The sequence below is a fragment of the Mirounga angustirostris genome, unplaced genomic scaffold (genome assembly GCF_029215605.1).
Source record: "Mirounga angustirostris isolate CCGP_5_RB_7025 unplaced genomic scaffold, mMirAng1.0.hap1 SCAF_6, whole genome shotgun sequence".
Taxonomy (NCBI): Eukaryota; Metazoa; Chordata; class Mammalia; order Carnivora; family Phocidae; genus Mirounga; species Mirounga angustirostris.
Genome location: NW_026991714.1, coordinates 128,552,006 through 128,559,953, shown reverse-complemented (window position 1 = coordinate 128,559,953; position 7,948 = coordinate 128,552,006). Strand labels below are relative to the sequence as shown.

At 41.9% G+C, this 7,948-nt stretch overlaps 1 pseudogene; it reads left to right on the top strand.

Annotated features, from left to right (window-relative positions):
* Positions 1-458: 458 nt before the first annotated feature.
* On the top strand, positions 459-533 carry LOC123841792 (U4 spliceosomal RNA; annotated as a pseudogene).
* The last annotated feature ends 7,415 nt before the right edge of the window (positions 534-7,948 follow it).

Below are 7,948 nucleotides of genomic sequence, written 5' to 3'. Positions count from 1 at the left end.
GGGAGGGGTGTGGGAGGATGGGTTAGCCTGGTGATGGGTATTAAAGAAGGCACGTTCTGCATGGAGCACTGGGTGTTATACACAAACAATGAATCATGGAACACTACATCAAAAACTAATGATGTAATGTATGGTGATTAACATAATAATTAAAAAAAAACAACAAAAAGCAAAAAAACAAAATAAAATAAAATCTTTGGGGCACCTGGGTGGCTCAGTCTTTGGGCATTTGCCTTTGGCTCAGGTCATGATCCCAGGGTCCTGCAAGCCCTGCATTGGGTTCCCTGCTCAGCAGGAAACCTGCTTCTCCCTCTCCCCCTCCCCCTGCTTGTGTTTCCTCTCTCAGGCTGTGTCTCTGTCAAATAAATAAATAAAATCTTAAAAAATAAAAAAATAAAATCTTTTTTAAAAATGTATTTTATATACTCCAGGGCAACAACTAAAGAAATAAAAGGGGCAGCTTTGCGCAGTGGCAGTATCGTAGCCAATGAGGTTTATCCGAGGCGCGATTATTGCTAATTGAAGAAATAAAAGGGGCACCTGGGTGGCTCAGATGGTTAAGCGTCTGCCTTCGGCTCAGGTCATGATCCTAGGGTCCTGGGATCGAGTCCCACATCGGGCTCCCTGCTCCTTGGGAGCCTGCTTCTCCCTCTGCTTCTCTCTCTCTGTATCTCATGAATAAATAAATAAAATCTTTAAAAAAAAAAAAAAAGAAAGAAAGAAAGGAAAAACTAATACCCCAATAGTGGAGACAAAATGGAATTATGAAAAATAGTCAGTCCAAAGGAAAGCAAGGAGACAAGAACAAAGTAACAGAGAGGATGGGACAAATAAGAAATATATAGCCCAGATGATAGCTTCAAACTCAACCATACTGATAATTACATTGAATGTAAATGTTGTAAACACCCAATTAAAATGTAATGATCAGATTGGATAAAATACTAAGACTCAACCACATGTTGTCTACAAGATACTCACTTAAATATAAAGAAACAGATAGTTAAAAGTAAAGGGATGGGAGGGACGCCTGGGTGGCTCAGTCAGTTAAGTATCTGCCTTCAGCTCAGGTCATGATCCCAGGGTCCTGGGATCGAGTCTGCATCGTGCTCCCTGCTCCGCGGGGAGCCTACTTCTCCCTCTGCCTCTGTCTCTCTGTCTCTCATGAAAAAATAAACAAAATCTTAAAAAAAAAAAAGTAAAGGGATGGGAAAATGTCTATCATACAAATAAAAATAAAATGGAAGCTGAAGTGGCTATATTGAAAATAAGAAATAGACAAATCTGTAATTGTAATTGGAGATTTTAGCACTTTTCCCTAAGTAACTGATAGAAAACTAGGCAGAAAATCAGTATGATACAGATTTGAAGAACACGTTTATAGTGTTCTTCAGACTGGTTTATACAATCTGACCTAATTGACATTTATAGAACCCTCCACTAAACTTCAGAATACACATTCTTCTCAGGTGCACATGGAACATTTACCAAGACAGACCATATTCTAGGCCATAAAACAATTTTTTTTTTAAACTAAGCTCTACACCCAATGTGGGGCTCAAACTCATGACCCCAAGATCAAGAATCACATGCTCTACTGACTGAGCCAGCCAGGCGCCACTGATGAGTGATGCTGATAGTGGGAGAGTCTGTGTGTATATCGGATCAAGGGGAACATGAGAACTCTCTGTACTTTCTGTTCCATTTTTTCTGTGAACCTAAAATTTCTCTAAAATATAAAGTCTATGGATTTTAAAAAAGGTCAAAACCACATTTTTCTCCTTTATGTTGTTAACTGGTGATGGTATCAAATGGATTTTGAATGTTAAGCCAATTTGTTTTTATTTGCTTTTTTTTAAGATTTTTTTTTTTTTTTTTGACAGAGACAGAGATAGCGAGAGCAGGAACAGAAGCAGTGGGAGTGGGAGAGCTCTGGAGAGCAGGCTTCCTGCCGAGGAGGGAGCCTGATGTGGGACTCGATCCCAGGACCCTGGGATCATGACCTGAGCCGAAGGCAGACACTTAACGACTGAGCCACCCAGGCCCCCGAATGTTAAGCCAATTTGTATCTCTTATAAGTACCATAAGTAAGATTTGTGGTGGGTTTGTTGTTGTTGTTGTTGTTGTTCTTTTATATACAGTCCGACATTCTTTCCTTTTTGTTAAAGCACTTGTTAGCATTTAATGAACTTCCCTCTCTGTGGCTTCCAGCTACCATGACACCACCTGCCCCCCTTAATCTTCTTAACTTTTCTTTTGATGAATTTGGCCTTTACAATGACAGGCTGCTTTGGTAGCTTTCCCTTCCCCAGAACCCCAGTTGAACCACATCAATGATAGGAGCAGGTCCAGTCTTGTTTTTGGCAGGATTTGCCAGTGTCTGCTCACTGACCAATGACCACATTTATTAAGGTTGACAGCTGGGCAAGAAGCTCTGGTTCCTCTTTAAGTGATGCTGCTTCATACAACTTGCCCAAAGTAACCTGGGTGATATTTGTCAAAGTTGATCCTGTGATGTTGCACACCACCGGCATTACCCCAACCTCCTGGGTACTTGCCCATGCAGCCTTGGCCATGGCTCATGTGGCCCCAAAATTCTGGGTCTTCCTCACTCTGGATGGCTTGTCAGTGGCAGAGATAAAAGAACCTGATATTCTTTTTTATTGGAGTGTTTCTTTATTGGAGCGCTTAGACCATTCACATTTTTAAAAAGATTTTATTTATTTGAGAGAGAGTGAGAGAGAAAGAGAGAGAGCACAAGAGGGGATGGAGGGCCAGAGGGAGAAGCAGAGCCCGATCCTGGGACTCAATGCTGGGACTCCAGGAGCATAACCTGAGCTGAAGTCAGATGCTTTAACTGACTGAGCCACCCAGGTGCCCCTGGACCATTCACATTTAATGTTAACTACTGATATAGATGGCCTTAAAACTACCATCTTGAGGGGCGCCTGGGTGGCTCAGTCGTTAAGCGTCTGCCTTCGGCTCAGGTCATGATCCCAGGATCGAGCCCCGCATCGGGCTCCCTGCTCAGCGGGAAGTCTGCTTCTCCCTCTCCCACTCCCCCTGCTTGTGTTCGCTCTCTCGCTGGGTCTCTCTCTGTCAAATAAATAAATAAATAAAATCTTAAAAAAAAAAAAAAAAACTACCATCTTGGTATTTGTTTTCTATTTTTCCCATCTGTTCTTTTTTCCTGCATTCCTCCCTTTTCATTTCCTTTTGGAGTGATAAAGTAATATTTGCACTTCAATTTTTCACTCCTGTTTGGCTTTTTAGTTGTACTTTCTTTTATTATGCTTCTAGTGATTACTTCAGAGATTATAATATGCATCATTACAAGAGGTTACCTCCATTTACCCTACTTTGATAGCCAATCTTAGGAGTTTGATGTATATCCTGCTACATCTTTTTCCTTATTGTATTCATTTTAATAGTTGTGTCATATTCCATTGTATATGTATTATTATTACTTAAGATTTTATTTTTAAGTAATCTCTACATCCAACAAAGGGCTTGAACTTAAAACCCTGAGATCAAGAGTCACATGCTCTACCAAGTGAGCCAGCCAGGCGCCCCTGTAATATTATTGAAATAAGACCACAATGCAGAAGTTTTTGAAACATGATTTTGGGCATTTACTAAAAAAATCTGCATGAAGGAGGAAGTGAGAAGAGGTTCTCCCAATCAGAACCTGGGTAGTATTTCACTTTAGCTCTTAACACATTGGCTTCATGGGTTTTCTTATACAGAAGTCAACTCAAGACCTGCTGCCTTCCCAATTTTTCCAGAAATCATTTTGGGATCTAGAGGTAAAGAAGGCCCTTGTCCACACAAGTAAACAAATGCCAAAATATTAAAAAGGTTGTGGTATCTATTTTGAAAATGGCAGGGGGTACTAATACTAATTAAAATAAAATACACATTTGAAAACAAGTCACAGTAAACAAGTAAACAAGGTAAAGTATACATCTGAAAGAAGATTCAAATATTCAAAAACAGGGGCGCCTGGGTGGCTCAGATGGTTAAGCGTCTGCCTTCGGCTCAGGTCATGATCCCAGGGTCCTGGGATCGAGTCCCGCATCAGGCTCCCTGCTCCTTGGGAGCCTGCTTCTCCCTCTGCCTCTCTCTCTCTCTCTCTGTCTCTCATGAATAAATAAATAAAATCTTTAAAAAAAAAATTCAAAAACAAAAAGAGTCCTAGTACTGTGTTCAGAGTGTTTAATCTTTTGAATATGTGACTTACAGTTCCTTTGATTAAGGGACTAGCAGATTTCCCTCATCAGAGACTGATATATCCATAGGTTCCCCACCATCCACTGATGGGTCACATTTATAGCAACACCCATATCTTCAAGCTTTGGTTCCAGGATCTTCCTCTATAGTTATTTCTCTAAGGGTTTTAGAGGTGGGGGTGGAGATATTTATTATTGATATCATCAGAACAGCTGCCAACAGCTCTGTAAGCCATCAGCATTCGTTTCAGCTGCTACTGCTGGTCTGCTGGCTGTTGTCACCCTGTTGTCCACAGGCCAATGCCCACATTGCTGCCAACTAATCATGACGGCGCTTAGGTTGCTGCTGACCTTTTCTTTTCTTCAGTGTCATGGCTGCCTGCCTGGCCACTACCTCAGCAGCTGCAGTTGCTGCCAACCTTTAGTGCTCAAAACCCTCTGGACAAAGGGATAATTCCTCTCTCACAACCAGAGGGCATTCCCACAGCAGAGATGTTGAGGTTGTAAGGACTCAAGTCATTCCTTGACACCACAGATCCCCCTTCACTGAACAGACTCTCTGAGAGACTCAGAAAGTGTTCGGGATTCCTGACCACCACAGTCCATACAGTTTAGAAACACCAGTGAGGTGACATACCATCAAAGCATCTTCAATAATAGTATTTTGCTTTGAAAAATACTATTTTTACTATTTCAAAGTAAAAATACTATTATCTATGTTTCCAGACTTTGTGGACATTCTATATACAGACTGGAACCACTGCTCTTAACAAAACCCAGCTATGCTGTTTGGTCCAGCCCACTCCAGCAGATCCCAGCTAATGATATATCCTTCCAATGATTCTGACTTTTTCAGAAATCCTTAGGCTATCTGGGAGCACACATTTTGAATTCTAAATATGGACCAGGTTCCAATTCTTGCCTTACCTGCACTCCTAGGCCTCCTTCATACCTCATGTTTCAGTATCTGTCACCACATGAGCCTTTATTTTTTTAAAGATTTTATTTATTTATTTGACAGAGAGAGATAGTGAGAGAGGGAACACAAGCACCAGGGGAGCTGGAGAGGGAGAAGCAGGCTCCCGGCTCAGGGGATAATGGGGTTTGATCCCAGGATGTTGGGATCATGACCCAAGCCTAAGGCAAACACTCAATGACTGAGCCACCCAGGAGCCCCACCACATGAGCATTTAAACACTATACTAAAAAACAAAAAGCAAAACCAACCAACAAACAAAAACAAAAAAAACCCCACTATACTATTGGGGCACTTGGGTGGCTCAGTGGGTTAAGTGTCTGACTCTTGACTTCTGCTCAGGTCATGATCTCAGGGTCGTGAGACTGAGCCCTGCATTGGGTTCTCCACTCAGCAGGAAGTCTCCTTGAGATTCTCTCCCTCTGCCTCTCCCCCTGCTCCCTCTAGAAGTGAATAAATAAATCTTTAAAAAATAAATAAATAAAAATAAAGCACGGGGCGCCTGGGTGGCTCAGTCATTAAGCGTCTGCCTTCGGCTCAGGTCATGATCCCAGGGTCCTGGGATCGAGCCCCGCATTGGGCACCCTGCTTGGCGGGAAGCCTGCTTCTCCCTCTCCCCCTGCTTGTGTTCCCTCTCTCGCTGTCTCTCTCTCTCTCTGTCAAATAGATAAATAACATCTTAAAAAAAAAAAAGCGCTATACTATTTCTGAAAGGCTGGTCTGGAGTAAGCACACAGAGGACCTCTAGAGGCAATTGTTGTATTGTTACACTCCAGCCTAATACTGTCTCATCTTTAACCCAGCTAAAATACTATTGTGTAAATTTATTATTATACACATAAGTAAACTAACACTAATTAACAATAAACACTGCTTTGAAGATTGGATTGCAAACCCTTCAGAATCATTAAACATTGGAAATATTACAATGCTCCTTCCTACCCCTGTATAAAAAATAAAAATAAAATCAACACCAATGTCAAATCAAGTGTAAGAAATTCCAGCAAAGTTGCTTTTTCTCAAGATAATTTACTCAATACTGCTTTAGAATACCACATATCAAGAGGTGCCTGACTGGCTGTCAGTGGCGTGTGAGACTCTGGATCATCGGGTTGTGAGTTTAAGCCCCATGTTGAGTGTAGACATTACTTAAAAATAAAATCTTAAAAAAAAAAATACAATACCGAATATTAAATTATTTCAAAAGGTTTTTTTATTTTGCTACTCTTACTCTGTTGGTATGCTAAACAAGTACTTAGTGTCCCTTTCTGTCAGTGTTGAGTCTTGTAAATATATAATTTTCCACTTGTGTAATTCTCTAGAATACCTCTCCCTAAAAATGGAATTAGTCAGACAAAGGGCATAAAATTAAAAATTTCAAAAGATGGGGCACTTGGGTGGCTCAGACAGTTAAGCATCTGCCTTCTGCTCAGGTCATGATCTCCGGGTTCTGGGATCAAGCCTTGCATCGGGATTCCTGCTCAGCAGAGAGTCAGCTTCTCTCTCTCTCTCTTTCTCTCCCTCCCCCTCTGCCCCTCCCCACTGCTCATTCATTCTCTCTCAAATAAATAAAATGTTTTTAAAAAATAAAATAAAATTTCAAAAGATATTGCCAAACTGTCCTCCTTAAGAACTTCACGAATTTCGGGGGTGCCTGCGTGGCTCAGTCTGTTCAGCGTCTGCCTTCGGCTCGGGTCATGATCCCAGGGTCCTGGGATCAAACCCCGCATCAGGCGGGTTTTTTTTTTTTAATTTTATTTATTTATTTATTAGAGAGAGAGAGAGCACACGAGAGAGAGCACAAGCATGGGGAGGGGCGGAGGGAGAGAGAGAGGCAGACTCCCCGCTGAGCAGGGAGCCCGATGCAGTGCTCGATCCCAAAGTCCTGGGATCATGACCTGAGCCGAAGGCAGACGCTTAACGATTGAGCCACCCAGGCGCTCCGGGTTGTTTTATTTTCTTAAGATTTTTTTTTTGTATAGGAGGAGCACCTGGGTGGCTCAGTCGGTTAAGCGTCTGCCTTCGGCTGAGGTCATGATCCCAGGGTCCTGGGATCGAGCCCTGCATTGGGTGCCTGCAGAGAGGTGCCTGCCGCTCTGCCTACTTGTGCTCTCTCTGTCAAATACATAAATAAAATCTTTAAAAAAATAAAATACTCATCAAAATCCTAGAGGAGAACACAGGCAGCAACCTCTTCGACCTCAGTGGCAGCAACTTCTTCCTAGAAACATCACCAAAGGCAAGGGAAGCAAGGGAAAAATGAACTATTGGGACTTCAGCAAGATAAAAAGCTTTTGCACAGCAAAGGAAACAGTCAACAAAACCAAAAGACAACCGACAGAATGGGAGAAGATATTTGCAAATGACATATCAGATAAAGGGCTAGTATCCAAAATCTATGAAGAACTTACCAAACTCAACACCCAAAGAACAAATAATACAATCAAGAAATGGGCAGAAGACATGAACAGACATTTCTGCAAAGAAGACATCCAAATGGCCAACAGACACAGGAAAAAGTGCTCAACGTCACTCGGCATCAGGGAAATCCAAATCAAAACCACAATGAGATACCACTTCACACCAGTCAGAATGGCTAAAATTAACAAGTCAGGAAACAGAAGATGTTGGCGAGGATGCAGAGTAAGGGGAACCCTCTTACACTGTTTGTGGGAATGCAAGCTGGTGCAGCCACTCTGGAAAACAGTATGGAAGTTCCTCAAAAAGTTGAAAATAGAGCTAC